This window comes from Phyllobates terribilis, unplaced genomic scaffold (assembly GCF_046119375.1).
Source record: "Phyllobates terribilis strain yellow unplaced genomic scaffold, ASM4611937v1 Scaffold_3__8_contigs__length_932513732, whole genome shotgun sequence".
Taxonomy (NCBI): domain Eukaryota; kingdom Metazoa; phylum Chordata; class Amphibia; order Anura; family Dendrobatidae; genus Phyllobates; species Phyllobates terribilis.
Window position 1 is genome coordinate 316,830,287 of NW_027362763.1, and position 16,251 is coordinate 316,846,537.

Consider the following 16,251-nt stretch of genomic DNA (forward strand, 5'->3'; position numbering starts at 1 on the left):
CACATGACTCAATGATGTCACCGCAGGTCCTTCACACCACCGCAAGCAATTCAAGACACCGGACGGAGCAGACAAAACACCGGGAGGACATCGGAAGGGGAGTATAAACTTTATTTTTTACCATTCTTATTCTTTTTTTTTTAACTAACTTGGTCACACTACTATAAATCCATGCCGGTTGCATGGATTTATATAGTGTGAACAAGTTGTCAAGCACTTTTCCAAGTGATGCTAAAATTGCTTGGAAAAGCGCTTGATAACCCGCATGCAGAAATGCATGCAAAGACGCCTCACAAACGCTTCTACCTGGCAGGAAAAACGCATGTAAAAACCGCATGCGTTTTTCCTGCCAGGGAGAAGCGGAAAAAATATGCAGCATTTCTGCATCGTGGGCACATAGCCTAAAAGAAAGTCGCTGCCAGAGCTCTACCTCCAAAATAAAGGATTCACTGTTGAAATTCAACAGGCCAGAACCTTATCAAGTTAGAGATTTTTTTTTTTCTAATGTGAATGGGTTTCGTAAAGAGGTTGTTCAGTGTTAAACTACAAGTCTGCAGTCATTCATTGTGAATCCTCACATTCGCGTGCACTTCCTGCTGTGAAGGTTCTCCGGTGTCCGCTCTGGGATTGGTGATCATGTGACCCAAAGTGGGCGATCTGCATACTCCCGGCCATATTCTGATTAGATGAGCACGGCATTGCTCAATGCAAGTGTATGGAGTGAGGCCAGAAACAGTCTAGTCGGAATGTGGCCAGGAGTTTGCATGACTGATGTGATATCACATGACTGTGCTGACACCGGCGAATCCTCACAGCACTCGGTGCACATGATGTGAGGATTCACAAGTCTGCAGTCAGAGATTATTTATCATTCATTTATATAGCACCATTGATTCCATGGTGCTGTACATGAGAAGGGAGTTATATATAAAGTACAGATATCACTTACAGTAAACAAACTAACAATGATAGACTGGTACAGAGGAACGAGAACTTCCTTGCGGGCTTGCGTTCTACAGGGATTGACTGCAGATTTGCAGTCAAACACCAGACGACCCCCTTTAAGTCCTAGCATTATGAAATCCTGTTGTGGAACCTGGAATGGGGCAGGGACATAAATTTTGGCTTTTTCTGTTTTATCAACTTTTTTTTTTTTATAAATGATGATTCTGTCCGTGTTCTATTGAAGAAACATTGCGTCTTGTATAACAGTAAAGGCCAGGATGGCAACAAGTGTATATGGAATGAAGTACTTATTACAGAGTGTCAAGCTGGAAAGCTTGAACATGGGACTGCTACTCAAGACAAAGATATTGACTACAGCCAAGTACGACTGGGACACATTTGACATGGATGGCGCAGAAATGGAAGTTATAAAGAACTTCAACCTACTCTGATCAATGATCACTCAAGATGCAGCAACGACACTGGAAGTCAATAGGAGAATAATAGCAAATAAACGATGTAGTCACTGGACAGGGTCTTCAAATCGAGGAGCATTTCACTGCCTATAAAGACATGGCTCGTACATAGTTTTGTCTTTTCTATGGTAACATACAGATAGGAAACCTGGACGACAAAGAAACCAGACAGAAGAAGAATCAACGCCTTTGAAATGTGGTGCTGGAGAAGGATGTTATCAATACCATGGCTGGCAAGAAGACCAAACAAATCAATTTTGGAACAAAACAAGCCAGAATTGTCTCTCGAAGCAAGGATCACCAAAGTACAACTTGCTTACTTTAAACAGATCATACGAAGAGAGCAATTATTGGTGAAGGACATAATGGTCTGAATAATAGAAGGAACAAGACGAAGAGGAAAACCAACAACCTGATGGCTTGATACAAGATAACGGCGGAAAATACCCTGGTGGACTTATCTTGGGCTTGCACAAGTTCGCTCTTCCTACAAATCATTCATCCAACAAATCACCATGGCTTGAGAACGAGCCGAAGGCCGTTTTAAATAATAAAATAAAGGCAAGGATAAAAAAAATCTGTGCAGTCATCATGACCCAAAAGCTGCAGTGAACACTATGTGCATCATTGACTTGGAAGTCCGCAATTTAAGGTTAAAGTGAATCACACGTACACTTTCAGCTTTTAGTTTAATTCAGAGTTTAATACAAAAAAAAGTTTTTTCAGTACCTTTTAACCCCTTAACGACCATGGGTCTTTCTGTTTGTGTTTTCATTTTTTGCTCCCCTTCTTCCCAGAGCCAGAACTTTTTTAATTTTCGTTCAATATGGCCGTGTGAGGGCTTATTTTTTGCTGGACGAGTTGTACTTTTAAACGCCATATTGTGTGCTGGAAAACGGGAAAAAAATTCCAAGTGCGGTGAAATTGCAAAAAAATGCAATTCCACAGTTGTTTTTTGGGTCCTTTTTTTTTACCACTTTCACTTAATGCTAAAACTGACCTGCCATCATTATTCTCCAGGTCCTTACGAGTTCGTAGACACCAAACATGTACAGGTTCTTTTTTATTTAAGTGGTGAAAAAAAAATCCAAAGTTTGTTTAAAAAAAAAAAAACCCAAAAAAACACGTCATTTTCCAAGACCTGTAGCATCTCCATTTTTCGGGATCTGGGGCCGGGTGAGGGCTTATTTTTTGTGCGCCAGGCTGTCGTTTTTAATGATACTATTTTGGGATAGATCCGATGTTTTGATCGCCCTTTATTGCAATGTTGCAGCGACCAAAAAAAACGTAAATCTGGCGTTTAGAATTTTTTTTCTTGTTACGCTGTTTACCGATCGAACTAATTGTTCTTTTATATTGATAGATCGGGCGATTCTGAACGCCGCGATACCAAATATGTGTATGTGGGGGCTTTTTTTAATTAATTTATTTTGAATGGGGCAAAAGGGGGGTGATTTAAACTTTTTTATATATTTTTTTTATATTTTTAAAAACAATTTTTTTACACTTACTGCTTGCTTCAATAGTCTCCATAGGAGACTAGAAGCTGCAGTTGTCTGATTGCTTCTACTGCATACAGGAGATGAGCAGATCGCTTGTATGCAGCAGAAATGCTCACTTGCTATGAGCGCCGACCACTAGGTGGCGCTCATAGCAATTGAGACGTGACAACCACAGGCATCTGCTGCAGACCCTGGGTTGTCATGCCCACCCATCCATGACCCGCGATCACGTTATGGGGTCACCGATGGGCGGGGCTTAGGACGCGCTTCCCGGAAGGAAGCGCGAGTTAAATGCCGCTGTCAGAGATTGACCGTGGCATTTAACATGTTAACAGCGTGCGTGGATCGCGATTCCACCCGTGGCTGTTGCGTGCACATGTCAGCTGTAAGAATCAGCTGACATGTGCCTGGTTCAGTGCGGGCTTAGCGCTGGAGCCCCCGCTGAATCGGCCTTTCTGACCAGGTGCGTACTATTACTGACCTGGTCGGAAAGGGGTTAAGCAAAATAAACTGAAACATTATCATTTTCCCAAACAGCCAATTTGAGTATTGAATCATTATTCATGGTCGTTACATAAACTGCTCAAAAAAATAAAGGGCACACTTAAACAACAGAATATAACTCCCAAGTAAATCAAACTTCTGTGAAACCAAACTGTCCACTTAGGAAGCAACACTGATTGACAATCAATTTCACAGGCTGTTGTGCAAATGGAATAGACAATAGATGGAAATTATTGGCAATTATCAAGACACTCTATAAAGGAGTGGTTCTGCAGGTGGGGACTACAGACCACATCTCAGTACCAATGGTGGTTGTGCTTTCACACTTGTGGTAGCATGAGACAGACTCTACAACCCACAGAAGTTGCTGAGGTAGTGCAGCTCATCCAGGATGGCACATCAGTGTGAGCTGTGGCAAGAAGGTTTGCTGTGTCTGGAAGCGTAGTGTCCAGAGGCCGTAGGCGCTACCAGGAGACAGGCCAGTACACCAGGAGACGTGGAGGGGCCCGTAGGAGGGCAAGAACCCAGCAGCAAGACCACTACCTCTGCCTTTGTGCAAGGAGGAACAGGAGGAGCACTGCCAGAGCCCTGCAAAATGACCTCCAGCAGGCCACAAATGTGCATGTTAAACGAAAAAAATTGACAGAGTCTTATGATCTAAAGTATATGGTCAATGCGAAAAGAACCAAAAATGATGATAATGTAATAACAGTATCTAAAGGTTCTTTATAGTAATTAAAGCAAGACCTAATGACTCCAATCAGAAAAAAACTGCGGGATCAGTTTCATTATACATATAACAAATTTTTATTAAAGACATATATTCATATGAATGGAACATCCATAAAAAGGTGAGACAGAATAAATTGCTAAAGTAATTTGCAGAAATGATGTGCAGATAAAAACCATGAGAACACATTGGATCCCCAACCCTAATCACTAAGGGTAATCGAATAGGCAGCAAAAAGCATGTTCTCCTTCAGAAATAGGTGAAGTGAAAAAGATTGTGCAGATGACTAGTGCGCAATTGCATACAAGCACCTGATAAGTTATCAAAACATTATAGACATTATATGAACAAAGCTATACCTGAAGACATGCTGGTTAGCCCTAAAGCAGGTGGGGAGTCCAAGAAAGCACCTCGACAAATGTGCATGTGTCTGCACAAACGGTTAGAAACCGACTCCATGAGGGTGGTATGAGGGCCCGACGTCCACAGATGGGGGTTGTGCTCACAGCCCAACACCGTGCAGGACGCTTTGCATTTGCCACAGAACACCAGGATTGGCAAAGTCGCCACTGGCGCCCTGTGCTCTTCACAGATGAAAGCAGGTTCACACTGAGCACATGTGACAGACGTGACAGAGTCTGGAGACGCCATGGAGAGCGATCTGCCTGCAACATCCTTCAGCATGACCGGTTTGGCAGTGGGTCAGTAATGGTGTGGGGTGGCATTTCTTTGGAGGGCCGCACAGCCCTCCATGTGCTCGCCAGAGGTAGCCTGACTGCCATTAGGTACCGAGATGAGATCCTCAGAGCCCTTGTGAGACTCATGTGGCTGGAGTATGTCACTAGTTCCTGCAAGATGAAGGCATTGAAGCTATGGACTGGCCCGTCCGTTCCCCAGACCTCAATCAGATTGAGCACATCTGGGACATCATGTCTCGCTCCATCCACCAACGTCACGTTGCACCACAGACTGTCCAGGAGTTGGCGGATACTTTAGTCCAGGTCTGGGAGGAGATCCCATAGGAGACCATCCGCAACCTCATCAGGAGCATGCCCAGGCGATGTAGGGAGGTCATACAGGCACGTGGAGGCCACACACAATACTGAGCCTCATTTTGACTTGTTTTAAGGACATTACATCAAAGTTGGATCAGCCTGTAGTGTGTTTTTCCACTTTAATTTTGGGGGTGACTCCAAATCCAGGCCTCCATTGGTTAATAAATTTGATTTCCATTGATAATTTTTGTGTGATTTTGTTGTCAGCACATTCAACTTTGTACAGAACAAAGTATTTAATGAGAATATTTCATTCATTCAGATCTAGGATGTGTTATTTGAGTGTTCCCTTTATTTTTTTGAGCAGTGTATTTGTCTTTTACATGGTTGATATTAAATATTTTCCCATGTTTTCCATTTTTTTTCTCTTTACACACAAACTGCTCTTACAAGTATTCTTGTTCCCCATAGCGATCAGTCAGTTCAACCAGCTCTGAAACAATTAAAGCTACAATTTCCTAAAGGTAGCCTTGACTTTTTGTTTGCATCACTGTATACAGTATAAAGTACACCCCTCACATTTTTGTAAATATATTATGTTTTCATGGGACAACACTGAGAATATGACACTTTGATACAATGTACAGTAGTCAGTGTACAGCTTGTATAACAGTGTAAATTTGGTGTGCTCTCTAAATAACTCAACACACAGCCATTAATGTCTTAACCGCTGGCAACAAAAGTCAGTACACCCCTGAGTGAAAATGGACAAATAAGCCATTTTCCCTACCCGGTGTCATGTGACTCATTAGTGTTACAAGGTCTAATGTGTGAATAGGGAGCAGGTGTGAAAAATGTATGGCTCTCACACTTTCTCATACCGCTCACTCGAAGTTCAACACCGCAAAGAACCCTCTGAAGATCTGTAAAAAAAAGTCTACTCACTTTTGTGAGATACTGTATGTGTAAGACCAACTGAAACTTCTTTAAAACATAAAGGTGCGTTTACCCCTGACCAGCAACTCTAAACATTTGATAGCCTGTTTACACAGGCTGACCTCTCTTTTAGGGTGGAGCGTATCGATTTGTGGAACTTGCATCCAGCTTCCATGTCAGTGGTACCTGACAGGTGAACAGGAGGACTACAAAACCCTTTGGCTTTGGCATCCCCGACAAGTATTTTGACTAGGTTTGGTGCAACGTCATCTGTGCGAAGTTGCCCACACATGACATCTCACCTGCCTTGACTAATCTAATGCTGCTCCAGAGATGCCTTAAAGTAAGAGATTCACAAGCCTCCCATCTACCACTGACCTGGATACTAGACTGGAGTCCAACAAATCCGTTCGTCAGATGGGCATTGAATGCTCTGTAATTTGTCAGTGCACATAGGCTGCCATTGTTCTCGGCTTACCCAGGGCGATTCTCTGCTGAGAACGATGACCTTTTATGTGCAGATCAAATGATCATTTCATTTGACCAACGAGTGTAGCTCGTCTGTCAGATGATTAGCAACCTGTTTAAGCTGGAATATTATAGCGAAACAAGCATTTCTAGGAATGCTTCTGCATAGTGACGAACATCTAACCTACTGAACCACCTTGAGACTGGATTCTGTATATTAAACGGAATCTGTCATGCCCTATCTACTATCTAAACTGCCCTCATTGCGTTGTTAGTGATGCAGTGTGCATCACAAACACGCTTTTTTCATTAAAATCAGCTTTAATATAATGAGTAAAGCCCACTTTATATAGTTATATCCTACCTGCTCATTCAGTCATATGGGTGTGATCCTCGCTTTTAGTCATCGTTGGTACCGCTCACGCATTTGAATTTGTCCGTGCTCCCGGCTAGCGCTGACGTAGGTATGGAGTGCTTCCACAGTATTTGTCATCCCCAGCCGTGCATTGCATATCTGGGACTTGCTCATGCGCTGTGATGAGCAGCTCCGGCAGCACACAGTGAAGCTGGGAACTGCTACTGCGCACGCGTGGAAGCCGCTAGTCACCAAGCACATGCAGGTCCTAGAGATGCAATGCGCGGCTAGGGATGATAAATACCGCGCAAGCTCCAACGATGACTAAAAGCGAGGATCACACCCCTATGAGTGAATGAGCAGGTAGGATATAACTACAAGTGCTTCTCACTAAATTAGAATATCATCAAAAAGTTAATTTTATTTCAGTTCTTCAATATAAAAAGTTAAACTCATATTATCATCACATCATTACAAACAGAGTGATCTATTTCAAGTGTTTATTTCTGTTAATGTTGATGATTATGGTTTACAGCCAATGAAAACACAAAAGTCATTATCTCAGTAAATTAGAATAATTTATAGCAACAGCTTGAAAAATGTTTATAAAATCCAAAATGTTGGTGTACTGAAATGTATGTTCAGTAAATGCACTCAATACTTGGTCGGGGCTCCTTTTGCATCAATTACTGCATCAATGCGGTGTGGCATGGAGGCGATCAGCCTGTGGTACTGCTGAGGTGTTATGGAAGCCCAGGTTGCTTTGATAGCAGCCTTCAGCTCATCTGCATTGTTGGGTCTGGTGTCTCTCTTCTTCCTCTTGACAATACCCCATAGATTCTCTATGGGGTTAAGGTCAGGCGAGTTTGCTGGCCAATCAAGCACAGTGATACTGTTGTTTTAAAACCAGGTATTGGTACTTTTTGAAGTGTGGACAGGTGCCAAGTCCTGCTGGAGAATGAAATTTCCATCTCCAAAAAACTTGTCAGCAGAGGGAAGCATGAAGTGCTCTAAAATTTCCTGGTAGACGGCTGCGCTGACTTTGCTCTTGATAAAACACAGTGGACCTACACCAGCAGATGACATGGCTCCCCAAACCATCACTCATTGTGGAAACTTCACACTAGACCTCAAGCAGCTTGGGGTGTGTGCCTCTCCACTCTTCCTCCAGACTCTGGAACCTTGATTTCCAAATGAAATGCAAAATTTACTTTCATCTGAAAACACCTTGAACCACTGAGCAACAGTCCAGGTCTTTTTCTCCTTGGCCCAGGTAAGACGCTTCTGGCGCTGTCTATTGGTCATGAGTGGCTTGACACAAGGAATGTGACACTTGTAGCCCATGTCCTGGATACATCTGTGTGTGGTGGCTCTTGAAGCAGTGACTCCAGCAGCAGTCCACACCTTGTGAATCTCCCCCAAATTTTTGAATGGCCTTTTCTTAACAATCCTTTCAAGGCTGCGGTTTATCCCAGTTGCTTGTGCACCCTTTTCTACCACACTTTTTCCTTCCACTCGACTTTCCATTAATATCCTTGAATACAGCACTCTGTGAACAGCCAGCTTCTTTAGCAATGACCTTATGTGGCTTACCCTCCTTGTGGAGTGTGTCAATAACTGCCTTCTGGACATCTGTCAAGTCAGCAGTCTTCCCCATGGTTGTAGAGCCTACTGAGACAAACTAAGGGACATTTTTAAACGCTCAGGAAGCCTTTGTAGGTGTTTTTTGTTAATTATTCCTATTTACTGAGATAATGACTATGTGTTTTCATTGGCTGTAAGCCATAATCATCAACATTAACAGAAATAAACACTTGAAATCGATCACTCTGTTTGTAATGACTCTATATAATATAGGAGTTTCACTTTTTTTATTGAAGAACTGAAATAAATTAACTTTTTGATGATATTCTAATTTAGTGAGAACCACTTGTATATAAAGTGTGTTTTACTCATTATATTAAAGTCGATCTTAATGAAAAAAGCGTGTTAGTGATGCACATTGCATCACTAACAACGCAATGGAGGCAGTTTAGATAGTAGATAAGACATGACAGATTCCCTTTAAGTGTGAGAAGAAAAGGCATCTGAGCAGTTTATATATTGTGTAGGAACCATTTTCTCACTTTGATCACACTATTGGTTTCTAGATACTTGTAAGGTTGTTCTGCTTTTATGTTTACTTCCCATTTAAACGAAACATTGAAACACAGCACGATTTATGCTCTCAAGATATGACCTATGCAGTTTTGGTATAAAATTACTATAATATTTCAATTGTAACGATTTTTTAAAAATATATATATTTTTTTTAATTATTTACAGCATAATTGACTAATATAAGTAGTGCAAGAAGAATGTTTCCCATCACACAGCTATAGACTGCAGTAATATACTTATTCTTGCTTGTCGATGTCAGAAGTGTGTTTTCTGCATACATACAGTATTTATACAGTTGTAATTGTTGAGAATGAGAGCCAAATTAATACACTTACAGCAAGTTTTCCTTCACTTTAAGACTTGTTCCTGATCTGCCCGTAAGTTTTGGCATACTGATGGTCGATTGTTCATGAGAACCTTGTGTTCTACAAAACTTGGCAATATGGAAAGAGTTACTTGGCTTAGAAAACTAATCTTCAGATACCTTATTAGGCAGCTCACATAGGGGAACTGGCAGCAATTACAAATAACAATTTTTTTTTTTCTCACTTATATTTTTATTGAAATATTAACAAAACTTAGCCAAAGTAGTACGAAACAATATGCAATGGCAGTGCAACAGTTGCTATATTTGAAGCAATCACAAAACTAAATCAGATTGTGTTTAACGGTAGGAAACCGGCATAAAGTACCGGCATAAATACAATACTTAATTACTATTGAGATAGTTTCAACAGACCGTAAAATCTTACAATATAAAAATGTGGCCCTTTTTTATCTAAGAATAAAAGATAAAAGGTTTTGTCTAAAACCAGTGCTGTCTATGGTCAATAGGTAGAGGCATTAACCACTTTACCCCCGAAGGCCGTTTGCACGTTAATGACCATGCCAATTTTTACAATTCTGACCAGTGTCACTTTGGGGTAATAACTCTGGAAAACTTCAATGGATTCCACTGATTCTGAGACTGATTTTTGTGACACATTGCACTTCATGATAATGGTAAAATTTCTTTGATATGACTGGTGTTTATTTGTGAAAAAAAATCTGAAACTTGGCTAAAATTTTGCAATTTTTAAACTTTGAATTTTCATGCTCTTAAATCAGAAAGATCTGTTACGCAAAATAGTTAATAAATAACATTTCCCACATGTCTACATCAGCACAATTTTGGAACAAAATTGTTTTTGTTTGGAAGTTATAAGAGTTAAAAGTTGACCAGCGATTTCTCATTTTTCCAACAAAATTTACAAAACTATTTTTTAGTGACCACATCACATTTGAAGTGATTTTGAGGGTCCTTTATGGCAGAAAATACCCAAAAGTGACACCATTCTAAAAACTGCACCCCACAAGGTTCTCAAAACCACATTCAAGAAGTTTATTAACCCTTCAGGTGCTTCACAGGAATTTTTGAAATGTGGAAAAAAACAATGCACATTTAACTTTTTTTCACAAAAATTAAAATTTAGACCCAAATATTTTTATTTTTGCAAGGGTAACAGGAAAAAATGGACCCCAAAATTTGTTGTGCAATTCCTCCTGAGCATGCCGATACCCTATATGTGGGGGAAAATCACTGTTTGGATGCACGGAATGGCTCAGAAGGGAAGTAGTGCCATTTGTCTTTTTGAATGCAAAATTTTGGTTGAATAATTAGCGGACATCATGTCGTGTTTGGAGAGCCCCTGATGTGCCTAAACAGTGGAAACCCCCCACAAGTGACACCATTTTGGAAACTAGACCTCTCAGGGAACTTATCTAGAAGATGACTGGTGAGCACCTTAAACCCCCAAGTGCTTCACAAAAGTTTATAAAGTGGAACCGTGAAAATAAAAAAAATCCCATTTTTCCCACAAAAATGTTTTTTTAGCCCCAATTTTTTTTTTATTTTCAAAGGGGTAACAGGAGAAAATGGACCCCAAAATTCTTTGTGCAATTTGTCCTGAGCACGCAGATACCCCATATCTGGGGGGAAGCTGTTGTTTGGGTGCACGACAGGGCTCAGAAAAGGAGCAACATTTTGGAATGCAGACTTTGATGGAATGGTCTGTGGGTGTCATATTGCATTTGGAGAGCCCCTGATGTGCCTAAACACTGGAAAATCCCCACAAGTGACCCCATTTTGGAAACTAGACCCCTCAAGGAATTTATTTAGATGTGTAGTGATCACCTTGAACTTACGGGTTTTTCACAGAATTTTACAACGTGGATCTGTAAAAATTAAAAAATATATATTTTTCCCACAAAAATGTTTTAGACCCGCATTTTTTCATTTTCACAATGACAGTAAGAGAAAAAGGACCCCAAAATTTGTTGTTTTTCCTATGTACGTCGCTACCCCATATGTGGTCAAAAACTACTTTTGATGCACAGTGCAAAGCTCAGAAGGGAAGAAGCACCATATTGGACCTCAGATTTTGCTGGAGTGGTTTGAGAGTGCCATGTCACATTGGCAGAGCCCCTGTGGCGCCAGAACAGTGGACCCCCCATAAGAGACCCCATTTTACAAACTACACCTCTCAATTAATTAATCTAGGGGTGCAGTGTGCATATTGGCACCACAAGTGGATCACAGTATTTTATACCATTGAGCAGTGAAGAAAAAAATAATTAAATTTTTATCGCCAAAATTTTTTTTAGCCATAGATTTTACATTTTCACACTGGGAAATGGATAAAAATGTCACCAAAATGTGTCCCACAATTTTTGCTGAATGTAGAAATACCCCATATGTACAGTACTGCTTAGCCATACGGCGAGACTCGGGAGGGACGGAGCGTTATTTGCCTCCTGGAGTGCAGATTTTTCTAGAATAGTATGCGGACTCCGTATACGGAGCCCCTAAGCGCTAGAATAGCAGAAACCCCCCCCTCAAGTGACCTCATTTTGGAAATTATACCCCTTTGGGAATTTATCTACAGGTGTAGTGACAATTTTGACTCCATGGGTCTTTTCCAGAAACAAGCAGCAGTGGATGTTGATCAGTGAAAATTGCAAACTGCCATTGTAGTGCCCGTACATTGTAGTCCCCAGTACATTGTATTGACCAGTATGTTGTGCCCAGCTCATGCTTCTAGAGACATTCACCTATAAATTAGGCAGGCTCTCATCGCTACGGAAATGCTAAACATGTGAACGCTAACTGGTTTAGGTACACACTGGACCTCAGAAGGGAGGGGGGGATTTTGATTTGGGAGTGCAGAATTTGCTCAATTTCTTTTGGGGGTGAGGAGCCATAGCGCTTTTCCATAGCCTTTGTGCTACTGGTAATGTGGAAGCCCTTATATTTCCAATAACTGATGACGGACCTGAGTGAAGACTTGCTTTTTTTGTGGATTGAGTTGAAGCTTTTGTTGAAAACATTTTACATAATATTTTGGATCACATTTTTGTCCTGTGCTTTATTCTGATCACTTATATCGGGGTTTCCAAATAAATCTCTGAGTGACGTGATTTAGATGAACCCCCGCGGGATCCATTCACTATAAAGACGTAGCAGAGTTACTCTGGACTCCGTTTGGTCTCTGTTCTGTCCTTTTCAGAAGTACACAAAACTGTGGCCGACAGCGCTTTTATGCACGCCTAATAAAAAGACGGATGCCGACAGATCATAGGCAGGAAGGCGTCCTCAGTGTCTCCATCTGCCTCATTATAGGGAATCTTCGGCTGGGGGTTTTGTCTGAATCACGTATTTCAGAGATTTTCATTGAAACCCTGGTATAAATGCTCAGCACAGATCGCAGGATAAATGTGAGCCGAGCCTTACTGCGATCTTTGGGAGGCTGAATGAATAAATCAACAGCAGGTGAAGAATTGGTTTTATTTATTTTTTATGCTGTTCCTTGTGCGGCATAAGTGATTAGGCGACTTTATTGTTCGGGTCAGTGCGATTACAGATTTATATCAGGTTTTTTTGTTTGGCTGCTGTCACACACTGAGATGCTTTTTATTGCAAAAAAAATAGTTTTTGCATCGCCATATTTTGATAGCTATAATTTTTCCATATTTCGGCCGACCGTGTCATGTGATAGCTTGTTTTTTGCGGGACAACTTGACGTTGACGTTTTTATTGGTACCATTTTCAGGCACGTGACATTTTTTGATCGCTTTCTATTCTGATTTTTAGGAGGCAGAATGAGCAAAAAACAGCAATTCAGGAATTTTTTTTTTTTTATGTCATTTCGCGTGTGGTGAAATTGATAAGGCAGCTTTATTTTTCGGGTGATTACAGTGATAGCACATTTATAGCTTTTTTTATGTTTTGGCGCTTTCACACCAAAACTATTTTATAGAAAAAATAATTATTTTTGCATCGCTTTATTCTGAGAGCTATAACTTTTTTTATTTTTCCATGGATGGAGCTGTATCATGGCTTGTTGTTTGCAGGACAAGATGACTTTTTCAGCGGAACAATTTTTATTTACATTAATCTTTTTGATCACGTTTTATTCCACTTTGTGTTCAGTGGCACGATGATAAAGCATTGTTTTTTGCCTCGGTTTTTTTTTACGGTGTTCACTGAAGGGGTTAACTAGTGAGACAGTTTTATAAGTCAGGTTGTTCCGGACGTGGCGATATATGTGTATTTTTTTTATTTTCATAAAAATATTTATTTATAGGTATAATATATTTTTTTTTATTATTCTGTGACTTTTTAAAAAATATTTTTTCACTTTTTCTTACTTTTTACACTTTGTCCCACTATGGGACTTTCACTAATTGCGGGCTGATCGCTTGTATAGTATAGGGATGCAGCTCCATTCCTATATTATACAAACTGTCAGTGCTGCACTGACAGGCAAACTTGTTAGATCATGTACTGCGCATAATCTATCAAGTTACCTAGCTCTGGTGACCAGGATGTCATCATGACGACATTGGTTCACCATGGCAACGATCGGGACCCCGCAATGACGTTGCAGGGTCTCCGATCCAAAGGCAGAGGGACTTTCTTCCCTCTGCCTGCACGCTAAATGCTGCAATCGCAGCAGTTAGTGGATTAAAGTGCAGAGAGCGGTGTGGCCACCGATCCTGGCACTGAGTGCAGGGTGTCAGCTGTCAGAATCAGCTGACACCCGTCGGCAATAACACAGCCCCTGTGTGCGCAGAACCGCCGAGACATATCCATATGTTCCGGGTCAATAAGTATCAGGCCACAGGGATGTATGGATATGTCTCATGTCAGAAAGGAATTAATCAGTATACTTTCATTAATCATGTAGGTTGAAGCACCCAGAAATAAACTTTGAGGTATTACGGAAGCTATAAAAAAAAAGTTATATGGAACCTTTGCCTAACTGAGAAAGGGTAGGGGATAATATTGTCTAAAGCATGGACAGTAGCCATTATTACTCTGATTCCAGCTCCATTATTATTCCAGTTAAAACTGCTAATACTGACCTACAAAGCTGTTCATAATCTGTCTCCTCCGTGTATCTCCAAACCAGGGCCGGCTCCAGGTTTTTCTGGGCCCCGGGCGAAAGAGTCTCAGTGGGCCCCTTTAACACATACCACGATTCATGATGCAGAGATACGGCGGAGAAATATATAAATATAAATATATATATATATATATATATATATATATATATATAGTACAATGCAAAGATTTCACTTCTTACATTACATGAGTGATATCTATTGTAAATTCCACAATAGCTCAGAAACCGGTGAATCGCTCCACACAGAATACTGGCCCCCATATAAGGCTCCATACGAATACTGGCCCCCATATAAGGCCCCATACGGAATACTGGCCCCCATATAAGGCCCCATAAGGAATACTGGCCCCCATATAAGGCCCCATACGGAATACTGGCCCCCATATAAGGCTCCATGCGGAATACTGACCCCCATATAAGCCTCCATGCGGAATACTGGCCCCCATATAAGGCTCCATTCAGAATACTGGCCCCCATATAAGGCTCCATACGGAATACTGGCCCCCATATAAGGCTCCATACGGAATACTGGCCCCCATATAAGGCTCCATACGGAATACTGGCCCCCATATAAGGCTCCATACGGAATACTGGCCCCCATATAAGGCTCCATACGGAATACTGGCCCCCATATAAGGCCCCATACGGAATACTGGCCCCCATATAAGGCCCCATACGGAATACTGGCCCCCATATAAGGCCCCATACGGAATACTGGCCCCCATATAAGGCCCCATACGGAATACTGGCCCCCATATAAGGCCCCATATGGAATACTGGCCCCCATATAAGGCTCTATACGGAATACTGGACCCCATATAAGGCTCCATACGGGATACTGGTCCCCTTATAAAGCTCCATACAGGATACTGGCCCCCATATAACGCTCCATACTGGATACTGGTCCCCTTATAAAACTCCATACAGGATACAGGCCCCCATATAATGCTCCATACAGGATACCGGTCCCCTTATAACGCTCCATACAGGATACCGGTCCCCTTATAACGCTCCATACAGGATACTGGCCCCCATATAATGCTCTATGCAGGCTGTTACCCCCCACATAATGCCCCATACAGGCTGTCCCCCCCTTATAATGCTCCATGCAGGCTGTTACCCCCCACATAATGCCCCATACAGGCTGCCCCCCCCCTTATAATGCTCCATGCAGGCTGTCCCCCCCCCCCACATAATGCACTATGTAGGCTGCCCCCCCCCCTTTATAATGCCCCATGCAGGCTGCCCCCCCCCCTTTATAATGCCCCATGCAGGCTGTCCCCCTCTTCTCTTTATACTGCCTCATGCCTCCATACATAAAAAAAAAATCAAATACTCACCTCCCTTCTCCTCACCTGCTGCCCGCTGCTCGGGTCCAAACTCCAGCGTTGTCGGCGTCTTCCCGCTCAGCGCTCCCTGTGACGGCTCAGGGGAGGGCGCGGTGTAAAGACGTTACTGCACCCTCTGACCTGAGACGTCACAGGGAGCGCACAGCAGGAAGACAGCTGATCTGCGGAGGCACGGGGAGAGGTAAGTATCCGGCTGCCAGGGCCCTGAGCAAGCGGCGGAGAAGGGCGGGCGCTGACACCGCTCTCCTCCGCCCATAGCCCAGCGGGGTGCGTGACCGCCAGTGGGCCCCTCTGCCTGCTCAGGGCCCCGGCATTTGCCCGGGTGCTGACGCCGGCCCTGCTCCGAACTAATCTCCAGGAATCTTCCAACACGCAACCTCTGGCCCT